The 16,039-nt window shown below is 41.0% G+C and overlaps 1 pseudogene; it reads left to right on the plus strand.

Annotated features, from left to right (window-relative positions):
• Nucleotides 1-1,412: 1,412 nt before the first annotated feature.
• LOC101962544 (large ribosomal subunit protein eL32-like) lies at nucleotides 1,413-2,142 on the plus strand (annotated as a pseudogene).
• The last annotated feature ends 13,897 nt before the right edge of the window (nucleotides 2,143-16,039 follow it).

Raw genomic sequence — 16,039 nt, forward strand, 5'->3', positions numbered from 1 at the left:
ACAAACAGAATGTTCTGAAAACCCAAGGGAGAGAGGGGTACATTCTGATGCTATTTACAAATCTTTATGGTATGGCCTTATCACACACATTATGTGTGTGTGTGTGTGTGTGTGTGTGTGTGTGTGTGTGTATGCTGTTTTTTTATTAGTGCATTATAATTATACAAAATTCTGGGATTCATTGTGATATATTCGTACATTTAATTCTAAGAAATTTGAAATTTCTCCCTTGATTTATTCTGATTGATTTGTTGTTTAAAAGTGTTTTGTTCATCAAGGACCTAGGCATTAGACCAGATACTCTGTGTCTACTAGAAGAATAAGCAGGCCCAACTCTCCATCATGTCAGCTTAGGAACTGAATTCCTCAACAAGACTCCTAAAGCACAAGAAATCAAATCAAGAATCAATAAATGAGATGGAATCAAACTAAAAAGCTTCTTCACAGCAAAGGAAACAATTAGAATGTGAAGAGAGAGCCTACAGGATGGAAGAAAATCTTTGCTATGTGTACCTCAAAATAGAGCATTAATCTTCAGGCTATATAAAGAACTCAAAAAAATTAATACCAAAACCCCCAAATAACCCAATCAACAAATGGGCAAAGGAATTGAACAGGCACTTCACAGAAGAAATGTGAATAGTCAACAGACATGAAAAAATGTTCAACATCTCTCCCAATTACAGAAATGCAAATTAAAACTACACTGAGATTCCTTCTCACTCCAGTCAGAATGGCAACAATAAACAATACAAGCAACAATAAATGTTGGTGAGGATATTTATTTTTATGTGGTGCTGAGGATGGAACCCAGTACCTTACATATTCCAGGGAAGCACTCTACTACTGAGCCACAACCCAGCCCCAAAATAAGTATACTTTGAAAGCCCCAAAAGCTAAAAAATTTCATCAATAAACCTGCACTGAAAGAAATGCTGAAGGAAGTATTTCAATGTGAAGAAAAACAACAGTTCCCTAAAAAAGAGAAAAAGAAAGAAAAAATCATTCTCCTTTTTTAGAGGAAAACCTTAATTTTTACCTTGAAATGTAGGATACTATTAATATTTCACATAAATATTAAATAATAGTTATTTGTTCTTAATTTATTGATAATAATATGACTTTTCTTACATTCATGTATATATTAAGTAGACAGTGAAAAGTTAAAGATATATATTGTAATCTCTAGAATAACCACTAAAAATGATGCAGTGTCATAAGCAAAAAGAAAACGTATGAATTCAAATTGAATTAAAAAATATTTTGTTAGTACAATCAGGAAACTATAAACTTGGAACAAAAAAAGAATAGACAGTAAAAGGATAGACCTAAATTCTACCTTATGAAAAATATATTCAGACTCTCTTCTTTGGTGCTGCCTATGGAGATGGCTACCATCTGTATTCGGCAGGATGGCTGCCCTCAGACCTCTTTGAAGCCTAAAATTGTCAAAAGGAGGACCAAGAAGTTCATCAGGCAACAGTCAGACCAATATGTCAAAATTAAGCGTAAATGGCGGAAACCCAGATATATTGACAACTGGGTACAGAGAAGATTCAAGGGCCAGATTTAAAAAAAAATTTAAATTTATGTTTTATTCTAATTCGTTATATATGACAGTAGAATGCATTACAATTCATATTACACATATAGAGCACAATTTTTCATATCCCTGGTTGTATATAAAGAATATTCATACCATTTTTGGTATGAATGTACTTAGGGTAATAATGTCTATCTCATTCCACTGTCTTTTTTAACCCCATGCTCCCTCCCTCCCCCTCCCACCCCTCTGCCCTATCTAGAGTACATCTACATCTCCCCATGCTTCCTCTCCCAACCCCACTATGAATCAGTCTGCTTATATCAGAGAAAACATTCAGTATTTGGTTTTGGGGGATTGTCAAGGGCCAGATCTTTATGCCCAACATAGGTTATGTGGAGCAACAAGAAAAGAAAGCACATGCTGCCCATTGGCTTCCAAAAGTTCTTCATTCACAATGTCAAGGAGGTAGAAGTGTTGCTCATGTGCAACAAATCTTACTGTGCTGAGATTGTAAAGCCATCATGGAAAGAGCAGCTCAGTTGGCCACCAGAGTCAACAATCCTAATGCCAGGCTGCACAGTGAAGAAAATGAATAGACAGTTCATGTACATATTTTTTTGGTTCTTAAATGAAACCACAAAAACAGCATTAAAAATGTATACTCAGGGGGCTGGGGCTGTAGTTCAGTGGTAGAGCACTTGCCTAGCATGTGTGAGGCACTGGGTTTGATCCTTAGCACCACATATAAATAAGTAAGTAAATAAATAAAGGTCCATCAACAACTAAAAAAAGAGAGAGAGATGCTGGAGGATTGCATTTCCTAAAGTTAGAAAGGTATATTCAGTATAAATTCGCTAAACAGTGGGATGATTAGTAAAAGATGCATGATAAGCTGTGCAAATGAAAATATATGAAAGTGGGGAGCAGGGGGTTCAGCTTCGTGGTAGAACACTTGCTTAGCAGGCACAAGGTCCTGGGCTCAATCCCCAACATAACACACACGCACACACACACAAAACAGGATAATGGTTTTGTTAATAAGAAGGAGAGATAAAGGTAACGAGTATTACCTGTGATTAAATGTGATTGACGGGTCAATTAATCAGGAAAACATAAAATTTATAGATGTGTTTCCACCCAATAATAGAGCTTTGAAAGATATGAAGCAAAAATTGACAGAATAAATGGAGAAACAGACATTTCCATAATTATAGTAGGAGGTTTTAGTACTCCTGCCTCAGCAATTGATACAACTAGAGAAGAAATCAGTAAATATATAGGATATCTATATGATGTCATCAGTCATCTTTTTCTCATTGATATTTATAGACTACTCAATGACTGCAGAACACAGATGCTTTATAACATCACAGTATACATTAGCCTACATAGATCAAATGCAGGGACATAAAACAAGTCTCCATAAATTTAGAAGGACAGAAATATGTCATAGTAAGTTCTCTGAATACACAGTGGAATTTCATTAGAAACAAATTATAATATATATCCAAATATTTGGAAATTCCACATGACACTCCCCAAAACCCATGGGTCAAAGCAGAAATAATAAAGAAACTTAGAAAATATTTTAGACAAAATGATATAATAAAACTTATTAAAATCAGGGGGATACTGCTAGAAAAGTGATTAGAGGAAGATGCATTGTTTAATGTTTACATTAGAAAGCAAGAAACATATAAAAACAATACAGTAATGTTACATCTAAAGAAGGTATCAAAATAATAGCAAGGTAAATCCAAAGTAAATGGAAGGGAGGAGATAGTAGACATAACCGCAGAAATCGATGAAACATAAAACAAATTCAGGAGAAATTGAATGAATAATATATCTTAAAAGAGTAGCACAATTTGTAAACCCTAAGGTTAATCAAGAAACAGACACTTCACTAAGCATCAGTATCAGAAATGAAAGTGATATCATTACAGATAATTAGAGGAATAATTAAAGCATATGATGAACATGTTTACACCAATAATTTTGACAAGCAACTGACAAAATTGTCACATATCTTGGAAGTAATTTACCAAAACTTAAAATTGATTGAAAAAATACAAAGAGCCCTATATATTATAAATGAATTTAATTTCCTATCCAAAAAATTTCCTAAAAGCAAAATAAACAAAATCCAGGCCCAGATAATTTCATGGGTGAACTCTGACAAATATTTAAGGAACAGAAATTACCAATCTTACATAATACTCAGAAAAAAAGAGGAGCAGAGATGGATTTCCAACTCACATTATGAGGCCAGGACAAATCTAGTACTAAATCCTGATAAAATATTATATATTAAAAATCCTAGAAACATAGCTCTCATGAACACTGGCAAGAATTTCAACAATTAGCAAATCAAATTCAGCAATATACAAAAAGGAAAGGGTTTCTGTTGCCCATTTATAGATGGGGTGGGGCAAAGATGTTCTGTGACATGTGTAAGTCATCTAGCCGTTAGATGACTTAGCTTTACCTGACTAAAAGCCCATACCCTTTCCTATGCAATGGCTGCTTAAGTGCTTGGAGGCTGGATTTACAGTGTGAAGACCTGTGATAAGAAATAGCCAATCTGTGTCTGCTATGGAAATTCCCAGAATAGAAGGGACATATTATGAGTTCAGGATGGTCACTAGGAACCCTATATTTGGGTCTCCTGACCACCAATGTCTGGTGCATTCCTGCCTTCAGCCCACAATCATTGATGGAGGCAATTTTGTTAGTGAAGGGCCAATGAGTGTACTTATAGTTGCTGGAGGGTCCAGGCCTTGCCACATCTAGCCCTTACCGCAAGGACAACACTGACACATCTTTCGGTCAAGCCATGTGCCCTGCACAGAGATGCTAAGATTGTTTTCCCTGGAGCTTCTTGAAAATGCTCACGTGGACTTAGCACCCCCCAAACCCCTGGATTGGGCACCCCAGCAGTGTGCAGAGGAGGCATATTCTTAAACGTCGTTTTCCAGGGCTTTGAGATAAACTTCAGAGTTGGCTTGCAGCCTGAAAGAGGCATTTCCCTGCAGGCTACTGAAATACTTGCAGAGTCAGAGAAACTGAGCAGGCAGCTAGGGGCTTTGCTCTGAGGGACCTCAGAGTAACCACAGGCACACTGGAAGAGAGCAAATCTTTGCAAGAGGGGATCCCAGTTCTACACCTATGCAGAGGGGAGGTGGGACTCCCAGCCACAGGACTCAGCTCTGTCTGCAGAGGTGCAGGTGACCTTGGGAGTGGGAGGAGCTCTGCTGTAAGGGGGAAAGGGACTCCTCGTTTTCAGTGTGGGACGCACAGGAGGAAGTCATCAGGTTGTGGGGATCATATTAGGAGAGGGAAAAATCTGAATTTGGAGATGGGAAAGAGAGGAGGGGAGGAGTCTTAGATATCTAATTCTGATTCCTATGGATTGGTGAGGAAGAAGTCTTGGCTTCTTGAGGACAGTTGGGAAATGTTTTAGTCAGGTGTGACTAAAAGACTGGACAAGGACAATTTTAGGGGAGGAAAAATGTATTTGGTGGTTTATGGTTTCAGAGGTCTCAGTCCATAGTCCGCCAGGTCTTTAGAGCTCCTCGTGAGGCAGAACATCATGGTGGAAAAGTGTGGCAGAGAGAAGCAGCTCACATGATGAGCAGAAAGCAGAGAGAGCGACTGCACTCACCAGATACAAATTATTCCCCAAGGCCATGCCCCCAATGAACCACCTCCTCCAGTTATCACTCAGTTAATCCCATCACGGAATTCATTCATGGATTGGGTTAATTCTCTCACAACCCAATCATTTCTCCTCTGAACCTTTTTGGATTGTCTCACATGTGAGCTTTTTGGGGACACCTTACATCCAAACCGTAACAGGAGACGAGGGTAGATTTGAGGAGGGAAGGACTCCTGGCTTCAGAGTTGTAGCTGGTGGAGGGAAGAGGAGCGTACTTACTGTTATGGTCTATGGACTGGAGGGGCATCGCTGTGGATGAAAAAAGGTATCCCAAAAGAGGTGGTGGAGTGTGCTGAGGGACTCACAGTGATTACTTAGGCAGGTAGGGAGCAGAGATGCAGAGAGTACTCCTTCTGGAGAAATGGGAATGGGGCTCTGGCAAGTGGAGTAGTTGAAGGTGGGGGAAGGGTGATGAGGTTCTTGCTGTGTGGGGAGCCAAGCTATCTGGCATCCATGTCCCTTTCTCCCCTTTGTCCTCACAGGCACATGTTTGCTCCCAGGCTAGCAGACAAGGTCAGAAAAGGGCCACAGAAAGATCCTAGCACGAGGTCAGATATCCCCGGCAGGAGCTGCATGTAGGTCCAGGAAGGCAGGGGTGACATTCTCCAATCTGCCATACATACTTCTGCCTACCTCAGGCAGCCATCAGGTAGCCACTGCTACCTGGACTCCTGAGAGACCTTTAGGGGCAGTGGCTGGGTAGAAGAAGGTGGACTGAGCAGAGGTTCCACATGCTCATGACATGGGAGTGGGAAAGCAGGCAGAGTTGTTCTCCACCCTGATTCCCAGTCACCTGGGATGGGGTCCACCCCTGGGCCCTAGGAGTAGCATTGAGCCATGAGTATTAGGATTTAGATAGAGCTGGGGAAGGGTCTCTTCCTTGTCTTAGTCCTTGTAGCCTGCTGAGCCCTTGGTGCCAGTGATCCAGAAATGGAGTGGTCCTGGAGCTCCACAGAGCTCCCAGAGCATTTGAGGTGGTAGGGCCAGTGCCCACAGGTACAGAACAGACCCAAGCAATCTTGCTAGGCCATGGACCTCCTTCCTCTCGTCATCAGTTGGCAGCGGCTTCCCAGTTTGCAACAAGGAATGTCCCCCCCCCCACACACACACACACTATACTTGGTGTTCCTGGGATGGTGCTTCCTTGGCCCAGAGCCCAGCACATCTTCTGCTGATGGAGGCCATCAACCTTGTCAGGAGACAGCCCCTGGCAGATGCCTCCCTGCTCTCTGCTTACTCCCCCTTCTGGGGCTCCATCTGCACAGTTCAGCCCTGGGACCCTGCAGCCTCAGGCCGTGTTGCTTGCCTCTGGATTTTCCTGAGGGACCTTAGGATGTGAAGAGCTGTCCTCAGGCCTGGCTCAGTGTCCATCCTCCCCTGATGTGAGCATGGGGAGAGGAGGGTCTTGTATTTCTCTGTTACTGAAGGAAGAGAGGGCTGGAATTCACACTGGCCCACCGAGCCCACCCTGCACCACTCTGATCTGGATGGAGACTTCCCTTTGCATGTTGCCATTGTGCCCACAGCGGGCCTGAGTGTCCGCCTCCTTTCTCAGGGCTCAGGACTGCTGAGACCATGCAGAAGTCCCCTCCCTCCTTCCCTACACAGACTCCAGTTTCTCCTCTTTACTGTAAACAAAATGGAAAACATAATCCTCCTTTATCAGGAATTATATCAGATGTACATGGAAAGATTAAAGATGCTTGACATCATTAGTCTTCAGGGAAATTCAAATTGAAACCATAATAAGATACCACCTCACACTCACCAAAGACTCATGTGCTGAAGGCTTGTTCCCCAATGTAGCAATATTGAGAGGCTAGGCTTTTGGGAAGTGATGGCTCATGAGGGCTCTGACCCCATCAAAATTTACCCCATTGATGAGTTCATAATTGAAGTAGGGCACTGGAGGCATTCACTGGAAGGATTCATCTTGTCCCTGCCTCTTTCCTCTTTTTCTCTCTCTACATTCCAGCTGCCATGAGTTGAGCAGCTCTACTTCACTAGGCCCTCTCTCTCTGTTATGGTTACTCTGTCTCAACACAGACCATGACAATGGAGCCAGCTGAGCATGAACTGAAATCTCTGAAATCATGAGCTAAAATAACTCTTTAATTCTTTAAGTTGCTTCTCTCAGGTATTAAGTCACAGTGACAAAAAAAAATCAACTAACACTATTAAAATTAAAGCACACCAAAGTAAAAATCTCTTTAAAATTTATTGTGTATATAGGAGAACAGTTCAAAACTGGGGACCTCAACCCAATAATGATAAGAGAAAAGTTACTGGCTAATAAAGCAAAGATGAGGAAGGTGTTTAACCTTTACAGTGATTGGTTATTGCAATGGGACTTTTCATACAGTAGAGGATTATTCAAAACTGATTATCTTATACCATTTTTGGAAAACGATTTAAGTTTTGTTCCTGATTATCAGAAACACTTATAAGAAATAATCTATATTAAGTTTTACTTGTATGTTTTAACTGTTTTTGTCTGCTCTGGGTAGTCTTAAGTATAGTCTCAATTTATTTTTTAATGATATCCAAGATAAATGAAAATATATGTGCACACTATACCTTGTACAGAAATGTTCCTAAGTATCATAGTTCATAAAAGCCAATAGTCAAAAAGTAAATACAACCCAAATATCCATCAGCTGATGAACAGTTCAATAAAATGTGGTATTTCTATACAATGAAGTATTATTGAGACATAAAGAGGAATGAAGTCCTTATCCATGTTCCAACATGTATATAACAAACCATTATGTGAAATGAAAGAAGCCAGACAGAAAATGCAACTTATATGATTCATTCATATGAAATGTTCAAGATAGGTAAATCTATAGAAACTGTTACATTTTGGAAATGAAATGTTCCCTAGAAACTCATGTGTTAAATGTTAAAAACTTGGTCCCCATTGCAGCAATGTCCAGAGAGGGGATTTGGGGAGTGATTGGATCACAAGGGCTCTGACTGCATCAGTGGATTTATCCATTGATAGCTGAATGGAGTACTGGGAGGTGATGGAACCTGTAGGCAGGTGGGGCACGGCTGGAGGAAGTAGGTCACTGTGAATCTGCTTATTTCATTTACTACCAAAGAGTGGAACCTAAGTTTAAAAGCCCTCCACGTTCCAGGAGATGACCAGATGCCTCACTGACATCTCAGTGTGGCTACAGGGTAGGGCAAGTCCCTGTGGTAGTACCTGGGCTCCTGAGAGGAAGTGGCCAATACTCCACACTCTGGGAGCCCACATTTTCCCATAGGAGAAGTCATGGAAGGCTTACCATCACCCTGCTATGAATAGTGGTGGCAGGGGCACCTCCCTGTCCCTTCTTTTCTTTCCCCAGACCCTTGGTCTTTGAAGGCACAACAGTGGCCCTCACTGAGCACTTGCTAGTTTCTGGGTACCCCTTTGAGACATAGTGTGCATTGGGGCTTTTTGTGCCTGTAGAGGCCATGCTCTCTGGTGGGGCAGGCATGAGGCACTTAGGACGGCATGCTTCTACCTGGAGTTGGGGGAGAACTAGACCAGACTGGGAGCAACTTGAAAGAAACAGAACTCAGTCTGGGGGAATCCATGGGGTCCCTGGATGAGAGTGTTCTGGGCTTGGTCTTAAATTCCCAGCCAGGGCCAAAGGGCAGAAGGCTGGGGAGGATAGCATTGACAGTAGCAGCAGCAGCACCTGGGCAAAAAGGACAGGAGTGCTGGGGACACAAAGAAAGGGTGGTAGTGGGTATGAGGCTGGACCTGGGCAGCAAGAGTGGAGGGTTTTTCATAACAGGGTAGGGACTCGGGGGAGGGAGAGAGAGAGCTAGCTGCCTCTAAATATGTGGTAGAAGCATAGCGTGTGGAAAAATACGCCAGAGTGGTCTGCATCAGGGAGGAGGCCGCCAGCTCCAGTTGTTGCTAAGGGAACCACTGCAATCATAAGCCAAGAGCGGCTAGAAAGCAATTTTGAAGGGTTGAGAGTTTTTTGAGAATAGAGCAGAGAATAATCCTCTGGTGAATGGAAAATTCAGTCTCCAAAGATAGCCTTCTCAGACACACAGGGTTGCCTCCTGGGCTCACAGCCATGACTTTGTAGTTACATGACAAAAAGGCCTTTGCAGATGTAATTAAGGTTAATTTAATTAGTCAGTTGTCTTTAAAATCAGGAGATTATCTTGAATTCCCTGCTAGGTGTGCTGTAATCACATGGGCCTTTATAAGCAAGGCTTTCACCCTGCTGGGGGCAGACAGGAAATCAGAGAGGTGTGAAGGGTGAGAAGGACATAGCACACCATGGCTGGCTTTGAGAGTGGGAAGAGGCACATGAAAGGCCTGGAGAGCCATTCCCAGGCAAAGAAATGGGAGCTGCAGTCCTACAGTCTCCAGGAACTGAGTGAACCCCGAAGCAAATTCTCCCCCAAAGCTTACAGAAAAGAGACAGCCAGTGACACCCTGATTGCAGTCTTGGGGCAGAGAATGCACTTAAGCCAGGCTTAGACTCCTGACCCAGGGTACATGTGATATAATAAATACATGTTGTGTTACACTTCAGATTTAAAGTTATTGGTCATGCAAGGCTGGAGTAGATGACATGGTCTCCCCCTTTCAGTGTAGCTTCTTCTATTGGTTGTGGTCATTCTCATTCCTTCCAAGGCCATGAAGAATGATGGGTGCTGGGTTCAGTGTACCTCAGTCTCCTGGTTCTCTTAGGCCAAGTTCCAACTGGATTCCTGGCCCTGCCCACTACCAAAGTTGCAATAATGCAACTCTGATAGTCTTTTTTATGCCTTCTTTACAAAGTCTCACTCTCTAAATTCACTAAACAAACTGATCTTATTTGTAGCTATACTTCTCTTCACCAGATGCTATAGATTTAAATGGCTGTGAGCTTCCCAGTTGTAGAAGATTTTAAAGTTCTGGAAAACTTGTTTCATGTGCTTTCAACTCCCTGCCCCTTCTTTTCCCTCCTCCTCCATATACTCCTTCTGCCTCTGTAGTTTTGGTGCAAGATCTTGGAACTGATTCTAAAATTTGCAGGTCCAAAATGTGAATTCCCTCCCCAGCCCAGCATGCCCTCTGTCACCTCTATAAGGTTCAGTGTAGAACTTCACGGTACAAGATTCAGTTCTCAAAATATTTTCATGCATCTGGTGACAAAACACAACATAACAAAGAATTATAAGATTTTCCCTGAAAATTTCTTCTAGTTACATATTACCAAATAATTACCAAAAGCCAAAATGGCTTTCTTGATGTGAGCCCATAATTTCCTCCCCCACATCTTCTTCCTTTATAATTTCTCTACTTTTGTTATTGCCAGTTGTTATGGGTTGAATTGTGTCCTCTTTAAAAAGTATGTTTGTGACCCTTATTTGGAGATCCAGTCTTTACAGAGGTGATCAAGTTAATATGAAATTATTAAGGTGGTTGCTAATCTAATAGGGCAGGAGTCCTTGTAGGAAGACATATTTAGAAACACACACACACACACACACAAAAAAAAAAGAAACACACACACACACAGAATGCCAACTGAATTTTGGTATTATGCTATAGGAACCCATGAAAATACCATAATCCAGAGAGAAACCTGGAGCAGATCCGTCCCTAAGAGCCTTCAGAGGCAACACAGCCTTGCCATTACCTTGATCTTGGACTTCCAGGCTCTAGAACTAGAACACATCAATTCCTGTTGATTAAGACATCCAGCTTGTGACATTTTGTTATAGCAGCCCTAGCAGACTCATACAACCCATGTGATTGCATGCAGTTTTTAAGCTGAATTTATAAATCCTTGTTTGTGTTGCATTTATAAGCCTTTCCCATGTAAGAACAAGAAAAGAGGATTATAAAAATTAAGGCATAGAAATAGCTAATGCAAATATATGATGCTTTGCATGGGTAACAAAAATCTTTCCTGCCATCCCTCTTAAATTTGCATTCTGTGGTACCTGCAGTATCATCACAAAATAAAGAAAAAAGTTTAAAAAGGCAAAGATCCTCCAACCAAGTACACTGTGAAATATATGTTTTCTCCTTTCCATTTTGGAACATCCAACTAAGCCATATCAACTTATCAGTTTTTTAAATGTTTTTTTTTCAGTGCATACATAACAGTGAGGTTCATTTTGACATAATCATACACATATGGAATATAATTTGCTCCATTTCAAGCTCCAGTGCTTCCTCTTTCCCTCTCCTCCTCCCTCTCCCCGTTCCCTTTCCTCTACTCTACTGATCTTCTATTTATTTGTTGTTTTTAATTAGTGCTTGATAGATATACATAAAGGCAAAACTTCCTGTGGTATATTCATATATGCATATAGCATAATTTGGTCAATTTCATTCTGCAGTTCCTCCCTTTTCCTATCCCTGCTTCCTGCCCCTCAATTCTCTTTCTCTACTCCACTGATTTCCCTTCTATTTTTGTGGTATCTGCCCCTCTTTTCATTCCTTTTCTCTCTCTCTCTGGCTTCTGCATATGACAGAAAATATTTGATGTTTTACTTTTTGAGTCTGGCTTATTTTACTCAACATGATGTTCTCCAGTTCCATCAATTTACTAAGAAATGCCATAATTTCATTCTTCTTTATGGTTGAATAAAAAAAAGTCCATTGTGTATATATATACACAGTTTCTTTATCTATTTGTCTGTAGATAAGCACCTAAGCTGGTTCCATAACTTGACTATTGTAAATTTCACTATTATGAATTTTGTATGCATGTATCACTATAGTATGTTTTTAGTTCTTTTACATAAAAACCAGGAATAAAATAGTTGGGTCGTATTGGGATTCAATTCCTAGTCTTTCAAGGGATCTACATACTGCTTTCCAAAGTGGTTATATTAGTTTGCAGTTCCACACACTATGTGTATTCCCTGACATCCTTTCCAGCATTTATTATTATTTGTATTCTTGTAACTGGATTGAGATGAAATCTCAATGATGTTTTGATTTACATTTCTCTAATTGCTATGGATGGTGAATATTTCTGTATATTTGTTGGCCATTTGTCTTGCTTCTTTTGAAAAATGTCTATTTAGTTCTTTTGTTAGGTTCTCTCAACCTGTATAAAAGTCAAATCAAAGTGGATCAAAGACTTAAGAAATAGACCAGAAACTTTGCAATTGCTAGAAGAAAACATATGGTGAACACTCCAACATATTGGTGCAGGCACAGACTGCCTAAAAAAGACCTCGAAAGCTCAAGAAATAAAACCAAGAATCATTAAGTGGGATGGCATCAAATTAAAAAAGCTTCTGCACAGCAAAGGAAATGATTAAGAGTGTGAAGAGAGAGCCTACACAATGGAAGAAAATCTATGCCAGCTACTCCTCCAACAGGGAATTAATTATCTAGAATATATAAAGAACTCAAAAAGCTTAACACCAAAAGTTTACCAGTTTTTAATACCAGAAACTCTCTAACTTTTTGATCTCAGTACCTCTTTGTATGCTTATTAAGAAAGGACCTAAAAAGTTGTAGTTTATGTACTATAATATACATAATGTGTTTGTATGTGTGTGTATGTGTGTGTGTGTGACTATAATTTTACTGTATTAAGATAAAAATCTGAAATTTGAAAATATGTATTTATTTATTTAAAGATAAAGATAAAACATGGTAATACAAACGACAAATCTTATGAAGAAATTAAAAGCTAAAAGCCATAAAATGAAATTTAGCAAGAAGAGTGGCTTTTTTTTAACTTTTTGCGACTCTCTTTGATGTGTGCATATTCAGGCCCATTTCTGACTTTGTTCTGCCATGTTATCGCACTCAGGTAGCCTCCAGAAAGCTTCTCTGTACCCTTGGGAAAGTAGGAGGGAGCAAAAACCAAAAATGTCTCACTATCATTATGAAGAGAGATTTGAGCTGTGGATCCTGCCTCAAAACTGGGAGGCCTCAAACCAGCAATGATAAGAGAAAATCACCAGCATGGGGCTACACACTGGCTAATAAAGCAAAAATGAGGAATGTTTTTAACCTTTACAATGATCGGTTATTGCAATGGAGGTTTTCATATAGATAGGATTGTTTAAAACTGATTGCTTTATATATTTTGAAAACTGGTTTAAATTTTGCTTATGATTATCAGAGCTATTTATAAGAAATAATCTACGTTCAGTTTCACTTGCCTGTTCTAACTGGTTTTGTCTGCTCTACTTCCTAGACCCACTTGAAAACTGCAGTGTTGTTCCATCCTTCTTGGGTTCTGTGGATATGCATCTTTGTGCTGACTGTGGTCAATATTGGCATTAATTGTGCATCTCGTGTTTGTGGGTGCTCACTGCTTCCCCTGTCCCATCTGGTGCTATCACTTTTTATCAAACAGCTGGGAGCAGCACAGGTGAGTCACCAAAATGTCCAAAGCTTAAAAGTAAAACAGTGGTTATGCCAGGACTATGGAGACACTTGAGAGTTAGGCCATATAGAGTCTTGCATTCATTAACAACCATTTCTGTTAGCCTCTAATGCTACTTGGCATAAAAAAGATAAATAGAACAAGGTTATTTCGGTTTGAAAAGTAAGGATCCATTATGGGAGGCAGAAAAGAAAAAACTGAGAAAGATTATTGTTACTGAAGAAGCAACAGAATATCAGGGTGATTTTTTTTTCCAGGGAGGTTGCTTCACAGAGAAAACTGTCTCCTATGGGAATATCCAGGGGGTAATAAGGGAGAGGAACATTCCATACAGAGCAAAAAGCATACTCAGAAGCACATAAGCAGGAAAGGGCTTCCACTATGTAGTGCCTTGCTGGGCCAGTGCTGAGGGCCTGAGAGAGGAGGTGGAGACCTGGGAACAACACTCTCAGAATCTCCTTTGAAGTTTCATAAATACAAAGTCTTTCCATGTGATTCTGATATGGAGGGGCACTTCAGACTCATGGAAGCCTAAACTTGAGTCTAGTGCAGGGTTTAGAGTGCCTGGGTTTTAAGCCCAGTTCCATTACTTACTAACCTTAGGACCCTGAGCAAGGCTCTTTATTAAATCTTTTTGAACCTCAGTTTCTTCTTCTATAGAATGCCAATAATATAGATTTTTTTTTTTGGTACCAGGGATTGAACTCAGGGGCACTTGGTCACTGAACCACATTCCCAGCTCTATTTTTTTTTTTGTATTTTATTTAGAGACAGGGTCTCACTGAGTTGCTTAGTGCCTCACCTTTGCTGAGGCTGGCTTTGAACTCACGATCCTCCTTGTTTCAGCCTCCCAAGCTGCTGGGATTACAGGTGTGTGCCACCGTGCCCAGAATAATACAGATTTTTGATAGGAGTGCTGGGATGGTCTGTGGACTAGTGAACATACAGCACTCAGGATATAACAATTCCTGGTGCCTACTGGTTGCTTCTATGAGTGCTGCCTGTGATGGACTTCTCTCTAGTCTGACTTTCATCTCCACAGGGCTGCCCATGGTAAGGAACTGGGGGGACTCAAGAATCCTGCTTTGATCAGTTGACTTGCTTTTTGGTTGTTGCTCATTTCACTTCAATGAACATCTTTCTCTTCCCTTTTCTGGAACCTCACTTTCCCTATCTGTATTGCCTATTATAAAATAAGCTCCCAGGGTGCAGCGAAAAAGAAGGGAGAATACAGGAGGCTGTCTTGCATTTCTGCATCTATCCCTCTCTCAGTCTTTTCATCGCTGGTGGGGTGGTCCTTCCTGGTGTTCCCAGCATCATTCCTGCAAGGTGCACAGTGCAGCTGTGGGAAGAAGCAGTACGGATTTCCTGGAGACCCATAGACAGTCTTGCACCACTTGGGCCCCACCCTGATGTAAAACCTCTGGGCACACAGGCTAGGTCTTAGGACCCACTGTCCCTCCAGTTTCCAGGATCATGGGTTGGGAGGCCAGGGCATGGCCATCTGAGACTTGAGGGCCTGAGTAGGTTTGGATATAGGCCAGCAGGCAGGGTCTAGAAGATTCTTGCAGGGTGTTTGGGAGATGCAGGGGGTTCCTTGTCTGCTCATGGTACCAAGGCTCTGATGGACCTCAGGTCTAGATTTCCACAGAGCAAAGTGCTCCCCCACTGCATCTGGGTTCTCAATGGGCATAAGAAAATGCAGGTGCCATGGCTTTGGCCCAGATCCCCAAGACTAGACTTGTAGAGGGGAGGGGCCTGAAGGCTACAAGTTAGTCACTTGGTCAGGATCACACTGACAAACACTGGTGCAGGGTCATTGGGGGCCCATACAAAGTTGAGAGGCTTTAGAATTGGCCAAGACTACAAATTTCGAGTATAATTCTGAGCATATTTTTGTTGTTGTTTTTCATTGAATTTAAATCCTTGGGAATTAAAAATACTGGCCAGGTAACCCAAAGGCATTCTTTCTTTTTATTTGTTATTTTTAGATATACATGAGAGTAGAGTGTATTTTGACATATCATGCATACATGGAGTATAACTCATTCTAATTAGGATCCCATTCTTGTGGTTGTACATGATGTGGAGTTTCACTGTGGTGTATTCATATATGAGCATAGGGAAGTCAGTAGCTGTTCTTGATAATCATATGTGCTGGATACTTGCTGTGGATATTTGTGGTTTAGTGTTTGGAGAGAATGCTCCAGCCTATGGATTTACCAGTAAATAAATATCATGTCATTGCATGATGAATTCATTACTACTGAGTATGTTCAGGAAGAGGAGAGAAGTTGGTCAATTTGAGGTGGCCTGAGGACAGTGATAAGCAGAGGCAACATGGGCCTGGAGAAAGTTAAACTTCATGACTAATATTCATTGTAACTGTGATAATGGAAGTGAGCATTGGCT

This window comes from Ictidomys tridecemlineatus, chromosome X (genome assembly GCF_052094955.1).
Source record: "Ictidomys tridecemlineatus isolate mIctTri1 chromosome X, mIctTri1.hap1, whole genome shotgun sequence".
Classification (NCBI taxonomy): Eukaryota; Metazoa; Chordata; class Mammalia; order Rodentia; family Sciuridae; genus Ictidomys; species Ictidomys tridecemlineatus.